Source organism: Triticum dicoccoides, chromosome 2B (genome assembly GCF_002162155.2).
Source record: "Triticum dicoccoides isolate Atlit2015 ecotype Zavitan chromosome 2B, WEW_v2.0, whole genome shotgun sequence".
NCBI classification, from domain to species: Eukaryota; Viridiplantae; Streptophyta; class Magnoliopsida; order Poales; family Poaceae; genus Triticum; species Triticum dicoccoides.
Genome location: NC_041383.1, coordinates 261934155 through 261948048, shown reverse-complemented (window position 1 = coordinate 261948048; position 13894 = coordinate 261934155).

Below are 13894 nucleotides of genomic sequence, written 5' to 3'. Positions count from 1 at the left end.
GCTTCGCGCTGCGGGCTAATTCACTTGGCCATCTGGAGCAGATCGAAAGCTACGCCCATGGCCGTCAGGTCAGATTCGGAAGCCTAAACTTCACGGCCGACATCCGCGGGGACTTGATCTTCGACGGGCTCGAGCCACAGCCAAGCGTGCCGCACTGTTGCGATGGGCATGATCAAGCTCTGTCGCTGAACAGTGCCTTGGTGGCCGCACAAGAATCCGCTCCGGCCCTTAGACCGGAGCCGATCGCCCAGATCGAGGACCGGTGGTTGGACACCGCCTCGGGGGCTCCAACTTCCACGGCGATGGAGCCGAACACTAACCTTGTCCCTCGCAAAGCTCGTGACTCCGAGGTGCCGGACTCCTTGCCGGACTCCGGACCTCCCACGCCCCTGCCAATCGAATCTGATTGGGCGCCGGTTACGGAATTCACCGCCGCGGACATCTTCCAACACTCGCCCTTGGGCGACATCCTAAATTCGTTAAAACACCTCTCGCTATCCGGAGAGACCTGGCCGGACTATGGCCAGGACAGTTGGGATTCGGACGACGAAGAAATTCAAATCCCACCCACCACCCACTTTGTAGCCACTGTCGACGATTTAACCAACACACTAAACTATGACTCCGAAGACATCGACGGTATGGACGACGATGCCGGAGATGAACAAGAACCAGCGCCTACAGGGCACGGGAAGACCACCTCGTCATACGACGTATACATGGTGGATACCCCAAAAGGAAGCGATAACGAGGACCAAGGGGGCACGGCAGAAGATAATCCCGCCGACAAACAACCAAAACAGCGACACAGACGCCGCCCTAAATCCCGCCTCGATAACAACAGCGCTCCTAATGACCCAGCAATACAGCTGGGCAAACCAGTGGACGACGAACACGCCGACAAGCAACCGTCCGAACAAGACAAGTCAGATAATCAGTCCAGGCCTGGCAAAAACAACAGTCCAGACGACCTCACGCCGGACACTCCGCCGGAGAATAAAAACCTTCGGAAAAGACTCGTCGCCACCGCAAGAAGTTTGAAAAAGGAAAAACGGAAGCTCAAAACAGTGGAAGATACACTCAGAATGAGGTGGAGCAAAGTGCGCAAAACTGCAGACAAATACGGCAATGGCCATCAATCAAAGAGCTACCCGAAGCGCAAGCTGCTGCCAGAATTTAACGAGGAGGCCATAGAGCCCCCACAGTCAAAAAATAAAGAGGCTGCCTGGTCGGATAGACAGCCAGATGATAGGCCAAAATCTGAAAGCGGCGCCGCACATAAACCGACTAATGACCCTGGAAAGACAGATGGCCCAGCCAGGTCCATTTACGGGCCAAAGAAGAGGGCCCCAGGAAGCAATGCAACACGCCAAGTGTCCGAAGACAGCGGTACACCCAAATACAGGGGCGCCGCACACCCACTATGTTTCACCAATGAGGTGTTGGATCATGAATTCCCAGCAGGGTTTAAACCCATAAACATAGAGGCGTACAACGGAACAACAGACCCTGGAGTCTGGATAGAAGATTATATACTACACATACACATGGCTAGAGGAGATGATCTCCACGCCATAAAATACCTCCCCCTCAAGCTCAAAGGGCCAGCCCGTCATTGGCTCAAAAGCCTCCCAGAAAACACTGCTGGAAATTGGGAAGAGCTCGAGGACGCGTTTAGAGCAAACTTTCAAGGAACTTATGTCCGCCCTCCGGATGCAGATGATCTAAGTCATATAACTCAACAGCCCGGAGAGTCAGCGTGCAAATTCTGGAACAGGTTCCTCACCAAAAAGAACCAAATAGTCGACTGTCCGGACGCCGAAGCCTTAGCAGCTTTTAAACACAACGTCCGGGACGAATGGCTCGCCAGACACCTCGGCCAAGAAAAGCCGAGGACAATGTCCGCGCTAACAAGCCTCATGACCCGCTTTTGTGCGGGAGAGGATAGCTGGCTAGCAAAATGTAGCACCAGCGACCCAAGTACATCCGAGATCAGAGATGGAAACGGAAAATCACGGCGCAGAAAAGACCAGCGCCGGAATCAAGAGAAAAGCCCAAAGAGCACGGCGATCAACGCCGGATTCAAAAGCTCGCGGCCAAACAACAAAACACCGCCTCTTAAGGATAACAGCGATGAGCTATCCAACTTAAACAAGATTTTGGGTCGGATATGTCAAATCCACAGTACCCCCGGAAGGCCTGCAAACCACACCCACCGAGATTGTTGGGTCTTCAAACAGTCCGGCCGATTAAACGCCGAACACAAGGGGCTCGACGCATCAAGCGAAGATGATGATAAACCCCACCAGCAGAGCACCGGAAAATAAAAGACTTTCCCACAAGAGGTCAAAGCAGTAAATTCACTTCATGTGATAATACGGAAAAACAGTGTGGCACCCGTTAAAATGGGTCTCGCACGGTCCAACCCGGTGGAACATAGAGATTGGACATCCAAACCAATCACTTTCGACCACCTGGATTATTCCAGAAGCGTTCGAAATGCAGGATGGACTGCCCTGATATTGGATCCTATAATCGACGGACTGCAGTTTACACAAGTCCTGATGGACGGAGGCAGTGACTTAAACCTGCTGTATCCAAACACAATCCGCAAGTTGGGGATAGACCTTACTAAAATTCGACACAGCCTCACTTCCTTTAAAGGAGTGACGCGAGGCCCTCACGCCAAGTGCACGGGCTCCTTATTACTAGAAGTCGTGTTCGGGTCACCGAACAACTTTCGACGTGAAAAACTAATCTTTCATATCGTCCCATTTAAAAGTAGCTATCAAGCACTCTTGGGACGAGAAGCTTTTGTCCGCTTCAACGCCATACCACATTACGCGTCTCTTACACTTAAAATGCCCGGTCCACGTGGCATCATTTCATTACGAGGGTCATTTAAAGACCCCGGACACGGCTAGACGAGTCCGGCACAAAGAAGCTAGGGGATCCCTAGCCGCACACCCCTTCACAAGGGGCTGTGCATATAAGCAACAACGAGCTCATATAGACTCCGCTTTACTTATTTATTAATATTTTTCATATACTTTTTTTCGCATGATTTCCTTTCAAACTAAGTTCCTCTCTTTTTGCAGACGAACAACATGCACACCTGTCCAGGATAACGGCACAACGGAGACACAGGCGCAGACGTGCAATAGGGACCCGTCGCAAGGATTCTTTTCAGATTAAGACCCTGCGTAAACCTTTTTTACTGTCTCTTGTTGGTATAATCCCCTGGTTTCTCATTATAACCAGAGTGGAGCCTGACGTTTTGGCATCGGCCGCGTCAGACGACCTTGCCCGTACCTGGACACTAGGGGCTTAGGGCATTGTTCTGCCCATTATTATAGAGACCGATCACCTTAGGGAGTGTTCGGCGTCTCGAGTTAGGCCTTATATGCATCAGCTCCGAATCATGTCTTTGGTCAAATGTTGGGTTTGCCCGGCTCCTGTGTTTTGCTGCCTTACGTTCCGTATCATCGGCTAACGCGGCACCAGGAGAACTACTACGATTGTGCCCCAGTTCGGCTGGGCGAAGCACCTCAGTAGAGAAAGCCGAAAACTGACTGTCATGATACAGCGAGAGACTGGTTAACCACTCGATCGACCACCGGAATGTTTAGAATTCCTCGCTTTGACGAAGGGCCGTTTCCCGGTCAGGCACACACGCGCCCCGAATCCGGAGAAGCGCGGTGCCCCCAGGGGCTATATCGTAGCCCCACCCTCGAACTCCAATGGCTAAGTGAAAGTGATAAAGCATCATAGTCTGGATTGCCTTGTTTGCTACGCTACCACCTCCTTAACAGGACCGAGACGTCGGATTAAGTGTGAAAATGCGCTATTTTTTGCAAACACCCCCGCACCTTGTGTGTGGGGGCTGAAGCCGAAGACTGCCATCTTTCAGGTTATACAAATGTATACATAAACGGCCGCACAGGAGATATTTTAATACTTGGAACGCACAAGTATAAAAAGCGGTTACATCATAATCATTGTTTTACAAGATAAAACGTTCATTTGAACGTGACATTTTTCAAGCACTGCGACTCTATTACACGAGTGCCACGCATAACTTCCCCAAAATAGTGCTCGGCGGGTAACCGGCTTTCGTCCGAACCCTGGGCTGCAATAGCGGTGGCATCCATCTCTGCCCCATGTGTCTTCACACGGGCAAGGGCCATCCGCGCGCCTTCTATGCAGGCCGACCGCTTCATCTCCTTGATATGTGGCACCGCTCCAAGAAATTGCTGCAATAAGCCAAAATAGCTCGTCGCCTTGGGCCTCTCTGGCCAGACATGAGCCACGATATCAGTCATGGCAAGTCCGGACAACCTGTTCAGCTCAGCCCATTCGGCCAACCGATCGGTCAACGGAAGTGAACGATCCGGACTATGGAATTGAGACCAAAATAGCTCTTCCGTCTTGTGATCCTCCTGACTCCGGAAGTGCACAACGGCATCCGCCGCACTTGCCGCTAACTCCATATATGGATCCTCCGGACCCCACAGCTGGCCAAGTTGGGCATACTTTGGATCCGTAAACCGGCGACGCAGCAGAAAAGGCCTGCCAGCCACAATATCTCCGGCTTGGCGCAGCTCCTCCTTCATAGCCCGCATTGCAGAACGGGCATCCTTGGCCTCGGCGGTGGCCTTCCCCAGGTCCTCTCGCTCCGACAGGCGCTCCTTTTCAAGAGCCTCATGGAGGTCGGTAGCATCCTTCCATTTCACGGCCAATTCGGCCATCTCTTCCCTACTTAGGCAGTGTGCAGCCTTTTCGGCTTTCCACTCCTCGGCCGCCCTCGAGGCAGCCGCATCACTCCTTCGGGCTTGCTCCTTAGCTTGAGCAAGCTCGGCCCGAAGGCTCTCCATAGCAGCAGCACCGTCTGTATCACAGCATATATATTGTCAGAGGCGGGCTTTGGCTCCCTTAAATAAGTGACTGCGGAGAATTCATTTACCTTGCGACTCGTCAAGTCGCCGGTTGACAAGCGCGATGTCCGCATCCGCCACATCAAGTTGCCGCATTAACTCGACAACTCCACTAGTCCGGCTAGCCCCCGGACTGTCCGCCACCTGCATAGGAAGGGCGACATTCAATACCTGCGATTTTGATCCTCGGCACGCTGTCGCTTTCGACAACCTACCGAGTCTCAGGGGCTACTATCTACACAGGGCGCACTTTCATGTGCAAAACTGTCAAAAAGGTGCGTCGTTTTTACGTACCTCAAACCCCGTCAGCAAACTCCTGACGGCATTATGCAATCCGCTTTCGGCGGACGAAATCCTTCCTATCACCATGCTCATCAATGCATGGTGATCTTCTGAGACGGACGCCCTCTCAAGCAGATCCTTCAGCTCCCCCTGTCGGACACTAGTCGGCGCCGAACTCTTCGGCTCTGCCGGGCTCGGGGATACCCTCCGTGACGACACTTCAGGCTCGTCCGCCCTATCCGACGGCGCGGCGGACGGAGGCGTCTCGCTCTCCATCATCTTCGGACGAAGATCCCCCGAAGATGAGCTCATCTGAGAAGGTCGCAGATCCAAACTACAAGGTAAAAAATTTCGGTTATCCTCAGAAGCACAAATAGGGATGTTTTCTTATTTATGAACTCCCCTTTTCCTACTCACGGCTCGCTGGAGGGCTGATTCTTTGGAGAAGATTGTACGACCGGGATCTCCCCGGACGCAGGACCCTCTGGTAAAGATTTCTTCCCCCGCTTAGAGACTTTGGCCTCCGGGTATTCGAAGGCGGTCCTCTTCTCCCCCTGGAGGGTGGGATTCTCGATCCCCCCTTCTTCAAGCGCCCCCTTGGGCGAGGTGATAGCTCCTCTATTTTCCCCTTCGCCTTCTTCTAAAGGCGCGGCCTCCAACATTCTGACCAGCACGGGCTCCGGTGCGGTCTCTGGGAGGGGGGCCGGACACCTTATCAGCTTTGCTTGCGCTACCCACTCCTGTTGAAGGATAACGGGTTAAAAGGCGGATTATAGATAAACAGGCAAATGGTACGTCCGGACACTGAGCTGCTTACCTGAGTATCCGGGCGATTGCAGCTTAAGCCTGCATCCTCGGTCAATTACGGACACGCCACCTGCGGTCCGAAGAACAACTTATACATCTCCACGGGTCTCGTACCCATGAAGTGTTGGAGAATCCGTGGTCCCTCCGGATTGAACTCCCATAACCGAAGAGGACGGCGTTTGCAGGGCAGAAGACGCCTGATTAGCATGACCTGCATCACCACAACCAGATTGATCTCCCTCGCCTGGAGGTCTCGAATCCGGCCCTGCAATAGGGGCACGTCTTTTGACGGCCCCCAATTGAGCCCTCGGTTGACCCACGACATCAACCGTAGTGGAGGTCCCGGGCGGAATGAAGGCGGCGGCTTTTGCCTGCTGCCCTTCGGAGCGGTGATATAAAACCACTCCTGCTGCCACAAGCCGAGCTCCTCTTGGAAGGAGCCCGCGGGCCACGGGGCATCGGCCCTCCTGCTTATGGCCGCCCCGCCGCACTCTGCTTGACGCCCCCCGATCATCTTCGGCTCCACATCAAAGGTCTTTAGCCACAGGCCGAAGTGGGGGGTGACGCGGAGGAAGGCTTCGCAGACGATGATAAGTGCGGAAATATGGAGGATGGACTCCGGAGCCAAGTCATGAAAATCCAGCCCGTAGTAGAACATGAGCCCTCTCACGAAGGGATCCGTCGAGAAGCCTAAACCCCGACGGAGGTGAGATACGAAGATGATGCACTCACCGGGCTCGGGAGTGGGTATGGCCTGCCCTTGGGCGGGCAACCTGTGTGAAATCTCGTAAGACAGGTACTTGGCCTCACGCAGCTTTAGCACGTCCCCCTCCGTGATGGAGGAGGGCATCCACCGGCCCTGGAGGTCAGAGCCGGACATTGTTGAAGGTCCGAAGCACTCGAATCTGGGGCTCTGGGTGTTGGAACTCGGAGCAAGGAAAGGATTCGATGGAAGATTGAAGAAAAGAAACGAGCCTTGGTCCTGTTATAAAGAGGGAGAATACCAAGAGCCGTCTCCGTGACCGTTCGGGATTCGCCTTCGATAGAGGAGGCGTGGCGAGGGGCGCGGTTGGGTTACCCATGTCCGTATTGATGAGAATCCCGGAATAAGGGGAACACGATCTCTGCTTCGACAAGACGTGCCAAGGAAACCGCCTCGCTAAACGCGCTGAGGTGGTATAATAAAAAACGATTCAAGTAAAGGCTTGGTAGTGGTGTGACGTCGTGCCGCAAAGTACGTCAGCAGATTGAGCATGTGTACATTTTATTCTCTCTATGGTGGAATGTGGAATTTGTTTTGCAGAGCCGGACACTATCCTGGTGTTCATGATCTTCTCTGGATTATTCAAAGGAGGAACCCGCCTTGCAATGCCGAACATTGTGCGCGCCGGACTTATCGTCATTGAAGCCTGGTTCAGGGGCTACTGAGGGAGTCCTGGACTAGGGGGTGTCCGGACAGCCGGACTATCATCGTCCGCCGGACTCCAAGACTACGAAGATACAAGATTGAAGACTCCGTCCCGTGTCCGGATGGGACTTTCCTTGGCGTGGAAGGCAAGCTTGGCGATACGGATATGTAGATCTCCTACCATTGTAACCGACTCTGTGTAACCCTAGCCTTCTCCGGTGTCTATATAAACCGGAGGGCTTTAGTCCGTAGGACACAACATACATTACAACAATCATACCATAGGCTAGCTTTAGGGTTTAGCCTCCTTGATCTCGTGGTAGATCCACTCTTGTACTACCCATATCATCAATATTAATCAAGCAGGACGTAGGGTTTTACCTCCATCAAGAGGGCCCGAACCTGGGTAAAACATCGTGTCCCTTGTCTCCTGTTACCATCCGCCTAGACGCACAGTTCGGGACCCCCTACCCAAGATCCGCCGGTTTTGACACCGACACCCCTCTATGACACCATGCGCCATATCCTGAGGTACACCCTCACTCCAAAGGCAGGCGATTCCCATAACATTCGGAGTTCCATGCTAGATATCTTTGTGTATCTTCATCAGAAGAAGAAAGTGGATGTTCTGGATTTCATGTTCTATGAGCTCCGTCAGTGTGTGCAGGAGAACAAGTCCTTGATCTATGCTCCATTCATACAGGCTTTGATTGAGACCGTCTGTCCTGCCAAGTACATTGCCTCATTCAAGACCTCTGTTCCCAAGCGCAATTCTAACTGGACCCTAGTTGCTCCTGCTCCTTATGTGCCTATCAAGAAGGGGCGCAACCCTAGGCCTGAGGATCGTGCTACTTTCACTCCAGGCATATCCTCTACTCCACGGATCCCTCGTGGTAAGGCCAAGTCTGTTGGTTCTGAGGCCATCTTTGCCAGGGGAGAGAAGAAGTCTCTGTTCAAGACCTTGAGAAACATGTTCAAGATGTGCCAGTCTATCCAGCGCCGTCAGACTAAGGAAATCAACAAGGAGAAGCTTATGCGGCATGAGCAAAAGGTGGCTCAGGCCGCAGCCGGTGAGGAGGTCGGTCTAGGGTGAGAGGACAATGACAGTGAGGCCACTGCTCGATCTTTCCTGATGGCTGGGTGGCGTTTTGATGATGATGATGCCTCGAGCGCTCCTCCTCTTGTCTAGCGGGTCTGAGTGTCGCCATTTGTCTCCTTTTTGTTGTCTTGATGACAAAGGGGGAGAAGTGGTGTGTTCGTGGGTGTGCTTTGTGTGTGTTGAGATCTCAAGCCTCGTGTTTCTCGTCGTTGGTTGGTTTTAGCTGGCTTGAGATATTCTTATTTTCTTTCCGGTTGTGTGGTTGTGTAAGCTACTCAGTTGGTTGTGAGACTCTAACCTTCTTTTTTTGACAGAAAGACTGTAAGGGAACCCCATACAGTATAATTGGTGCAACAAACCCAAATTGCAAGTACCATGCCTTGAACCTGGGTGGGTGGGAAGGCATCAGCTCTTTCCTGCCACTAGGCTATGCCTTAGTCTGCGAGACCCTAGCCTTCTTAGTGAACTTATTGTGTTTATCACATCTTGCTTATTATGTGTCTCACAATATTTGCTCACCTGTCATGAGATCTAGGCACCGTTATAGGTTTATTATGACTGATCTCATGTCTTGACAATAATGATCTTGGTGGAGCCTCCTATGTGTGTACTTGATGCATTCTCAAGCATTCCTTTTATCCGGGCACACATATAGGGGGAGCTACCATGATCATTTTTTTGTCCCATGGCTTTCTATCTTTTTACCCCTTTTTCCATGCTCTAACCACATTGTCATCAATACACCAAAAAGGGGGAGATTGAAAGTGCAAGTGGCACTTATACTATATTTTGGTGTGATGACAATGTGGTTAGTTGAACTAATATCGGTTACTAAAGTTTATCTCAGGATATTGGTTCCAAGTGCTCCTTGATGGAGGTGTGTGACCCCCCTATTTCAAAAAAGACAAAGGCCTGGTCTTCCGGCGGTTCGAAGGTTTTTAGTTTTTGGTTTGCTTCGAGTCGTAGGAAAGACCGCACTAGTAAGAGGGGTTTGTGTGGATGAAAGTTGTGTGGGAATGCCATTGCCTAACCTTGTACACTTAGCCTACCCACTCCTACCACCTCAAATCCTAGTGTGTGTGCTTGTGGTACTCAGATTGTTTGTGACAGAAATTTATTGGGTACCCCGTGCGCACGGGGTCTTTGGACCCCCGTGCGCACGGGGTACTGCATAACTCTCTGAGTACCCCGTGCGCATGGGGTCTTTTGGCCCCCGTGCGCATGGGGTAGTGTGTAAACTCTCTGAGTACCCCGTGTGCACGGGGTCTTTTGACCCCCGTGCGCATGGGATTGTGTGAAACTCTTTGAGTACCCCGTGTGCACGGGGCTGACTTAGCCCGTGCGCACGGGGTCCAACGGGCAGATTCCCCCACCCGACCAAGAACACTATATAAAGCCTCTTCTTCCACCTCCAACCCTTAACCCTAATATCTTGTTGAGCTCCACCATTGCTACACCCCATTTTGCTCAATACTCTCAATCCCTCCACCCAAACATGTTGAAACTTTGGGGATTGGGAGAGCAAGACCCGACCTACAACTTGACCAAACCAAATCGCGTTCCCCGCAACATTTCTTCCCCCATTGACTTGTTACTCTTGGAGCTTGGGCTCCTAGGCGGCTAGAGGTTCCTCTAGAAGCTTCCTTGCTTGTGATGTGCTCCGGAGAAGTTTGTAAAGGTGTGGTGGTCGCCTTCAAGACAAACCCCGAGTGATTCGAGGCTCATCCGTTGGGGGTGACTCGAAGGAGATCACGGTGTGCCTTCGGTGGTGTTCCGCAAGCTTTGGCTCCGGCACCGCTCCAAACAAAGAGTAGCTCTTCCCCAAGGAAGAGTGAACTTCGGGATAAAATCCGCGTCCTTGTCTCACTTGTGGTTAATCCTTTCCCGCACCTTACTTTGTTGTTGTATGCTTGTTGGCTTGCTACTTAGTTTGTTATCTAGCATATTTATCTTGGAGCTTGCTTGTCATATAGGTTGCATTCACCTAGTTGCATATCTAGTGAACTCTATTTATCCGCTAAGCCTTAAAAACGACAAGAAAGATTAATATTTGTAGTCTCCTATTCACCCCCCCCCCCTCTAGTCGACCATATCGATCCTTTCACCAGGCTTCATCAGGAATTTCCTTGTACATACTTGCCATGGAGTTGTGGTCTTTCTTCTTCTTGGCATACACATCCAAGTCATCCTCACGGTCTTCTGGAGCATTGATCAATTTGGCACATTCATCAACAGTTGATTGGTACCTAGTACCTTCAGACATCCATACCGTCCTCCCATCTGGATAGAAATGAGCAGTTGAGTATAATTGCATGATCAGCTCATCATTCCACTTGGTGAGCTTCTGTCTAACAAACTAATCAACTCCACAAGCCTTGAAGCTATCATATACTCCTGGGAAGTGATCTTTATTCTCTTTGATGTATGTCCAGTCAACCCATCTCATGTCACAGACAATTGGCTTCTTGCCAAGCAAAATGGTCTCATAGAAGTCTTGTTGTTCTTTGGTGTGGAACCTATAGTCCACTGCAATTTTCCTTCTCACAGCATAAGGATCACTCTTCCTCCAAAGTCTCAAACCTGCATCCTTCCTGATGCTCATGTCCTCTACCACTGGATGAGTGTCATTGTGGTCTGGGATCTTTGGTTTGAGCTTTCTCAACACTTGGGCTTCAGCATCTTCTTCTTCAACTTCAGGCACTGGGGCCTTGTTCTTCTCTTCAGTTGGGATGTTTCTGGTGCTTCTCTTGGGTGCAGTCTTGGTGGTTTGAGCAGCAGCTTTGGGAGCAGGTTTGGGCTTAGAAGCAGCCCCTCACTTGATTGCATCTCCCAAAAGCTTTTGGGATTTGGGTGCTGGTGCAGCATCCTCTTCCTCTTCCTCTTCAGAATCTCTCACCATAGTTGACTTTCCAAGAACTTTTGTAGTTGTGGTTCTTGCCCTCTTCTTCTTCTTGCCATCACCAACTGCTTCACCATCTTCAGATTCTAGTGTGAATTTCATGGTTTCTCCTGTGGCAACTTTTCTTGGCTTGGATGTTGGCACTCTCCTAGCTTGTGCCTTCTTGTTCATACCAGGCTTTGTGGTAGCAGCAATGCCATACTCCTTCTTCATCACCTTCTTCTTTGAGGTGGCATCATCCTCAACTGTAACATAATCCTCATCTTCAGAGTCTGAGGTTCTCTTCTTCCTTGCTCTAGTGGCTGCCTTGGGCAAATTACTAGGTGTGCTCCTGCTGCCCTCATCATAGCTGCTTGAGGTACTAGTGCCCTCACTTATTTGCACTTGCTCTTCAGACTTATTCTAGCTATCACTTTGGTCAGACATCCTGGCAGGCAAACTGACAGCAAACCCTATGAATAGATGTAGATGAGGTAGAGTAGATGAGCATCACAAAGTACAGAGATTTTGCAAAACAGATGAGTCAAAAACTTAGTTTTAGTTCTCTACAGAACTGATCTTGGAGCTACCGAATTGATAAACTCGATGATACCGAAGCAACATTTGGAACCTAAACTAGTGAGCTAGGTCAGACCGAGTCACATTTCGATGGCACCGAGATTGCTAGGGTTTCACAGAGTATTGAACTCAGTCACACCGATTTGCAGTTTTCGGTCAGACCGAAAAGCGCATGTGCAATGGCCTAAGCCAAACCGGTGCGACCGATTTCTACGATTCGGTCGGTCCGAGATGAGTTCTGCAGAGAGCTAACCTAAAATTTTCGAATCAAACTAAGCCTAAGGAAGATTTCTCTAGATAGATTGGTTTCATCTATGGCAAGAAACATGGCATTGTCCTCGCGCTTAGAATCGGAGGTGAATAGAGAGCACAAGGGGTCGAACACATACCCTAGTTCAGCGGGTGTTCACTACGGCAACGACGGCGGAGCAGATTCCGTCAATGGCGGCAGAAACCAGCGGCGGGAGGTAGTTGGCGGTGAGGAGGCGATCCGGAGACCCGAGGAGGCAGAGCAGGACACGCGCGGGCTGAGGGGTTTCAAAGAATTTTCCAAAATCTCACCCGTGAGTATATATATCCCGACCCTGTCGGCGTGACCGAGTGGAACAACTCAGTGGGACGAGATTGCAGAATGCAAGCAGTTACTGCAACTCGGTGTGACCGAAGTGTTCAAATCGGTTGCACCGAGATGAAAACCTAGATCTACTTAACGAACTCAATTTGACCGAAATGGATGTCTTAGTCAGACCTAAATGCACAAAGAGGTTTTGGAAGTTTAAGTCTATGATGAACCGGGGACTCCGAGTGCTCCTCACATAGAGTGGTTCTAATCTGACTTGATCAAACTTTGTGATGTAGCGTGAATAGAGTTTGAGACGAGAAAAGTATAGATAGCTAGAGAAGGTTCTTAGGCATTCTTGTCCATCCACTTGGCAAAAGAGAAAGAGCCAAACAATCAAAACAACAAGTAGATGTCCTCGAATGAGTAAAATATGCAACCAACATGCTCACACAATAAAATGGCAAATGAAATATGTGGCAAAGCATGCACAAACACTCTAGCATCTATCAAGCAATTTGCGATGACTAGGTGATCTATATATGAGTATATTGACTTAGGAGTCAAATGAGAACATTTGATCATAGGCCATACTCATCTTTTAAGCACAAGTGGGGTTACCACTTTTACATAAAGCATTGTTGTGTTCACACCGTTAGAGTTGCTTTAGCTCAAGTCTTAGAGCAAAGCTCCCCTAGATGTGATATCCCCCCTAAGAGGGATGAACTAACCTTGGGTTTTGTCGATGATGACTTCATGTAGGTGTTGAAGATGTGGATGCTCAATGTTGATGTAGATCATTTGGAGCAATCCATTGGAGTGAGTTGCACTTTCAATACCTACACAGGTTAGTCCCACAAGGAACAAACAAGGATATCCATAGACATAGAATGATGCACACACAACATGATGTCCATGAAAGCATTAGGCTACCTTGTCCCTTGTCTTACCAACAAGAGGGTTTGTGACTCCTTGAACTAGTGCAAGATGTGGAAGTTGTTTGCACTTGTCCTTGCCAAAATGATATGAGTGAAGTGTGTTGGCGGAGTCACCCTCAAGAACTCTCTAGTTCTTCTTGTTCGGGATCCACATCATCTTGATGGGAATCCTTGGAGTTGTAGTCATACTTGATGAAGTAGAACTTGATGTAGTCTTGGGAACCCACTTGACCAAGGCCTTGGGAGCTTCTTCAAATGCATCAATCTCCTCTTGGAGCTTATCCTTGCCTTTTTGCTTGTGGTCTTGTGGTGAATCTTGAGCTTGTGTCCCTTGGAAAGAAGTAGGATCATACTTCTCTTGTTGAGGAACAAACTTTGTCTTGGGGTATTGATCTTCTTCCCACTCAACT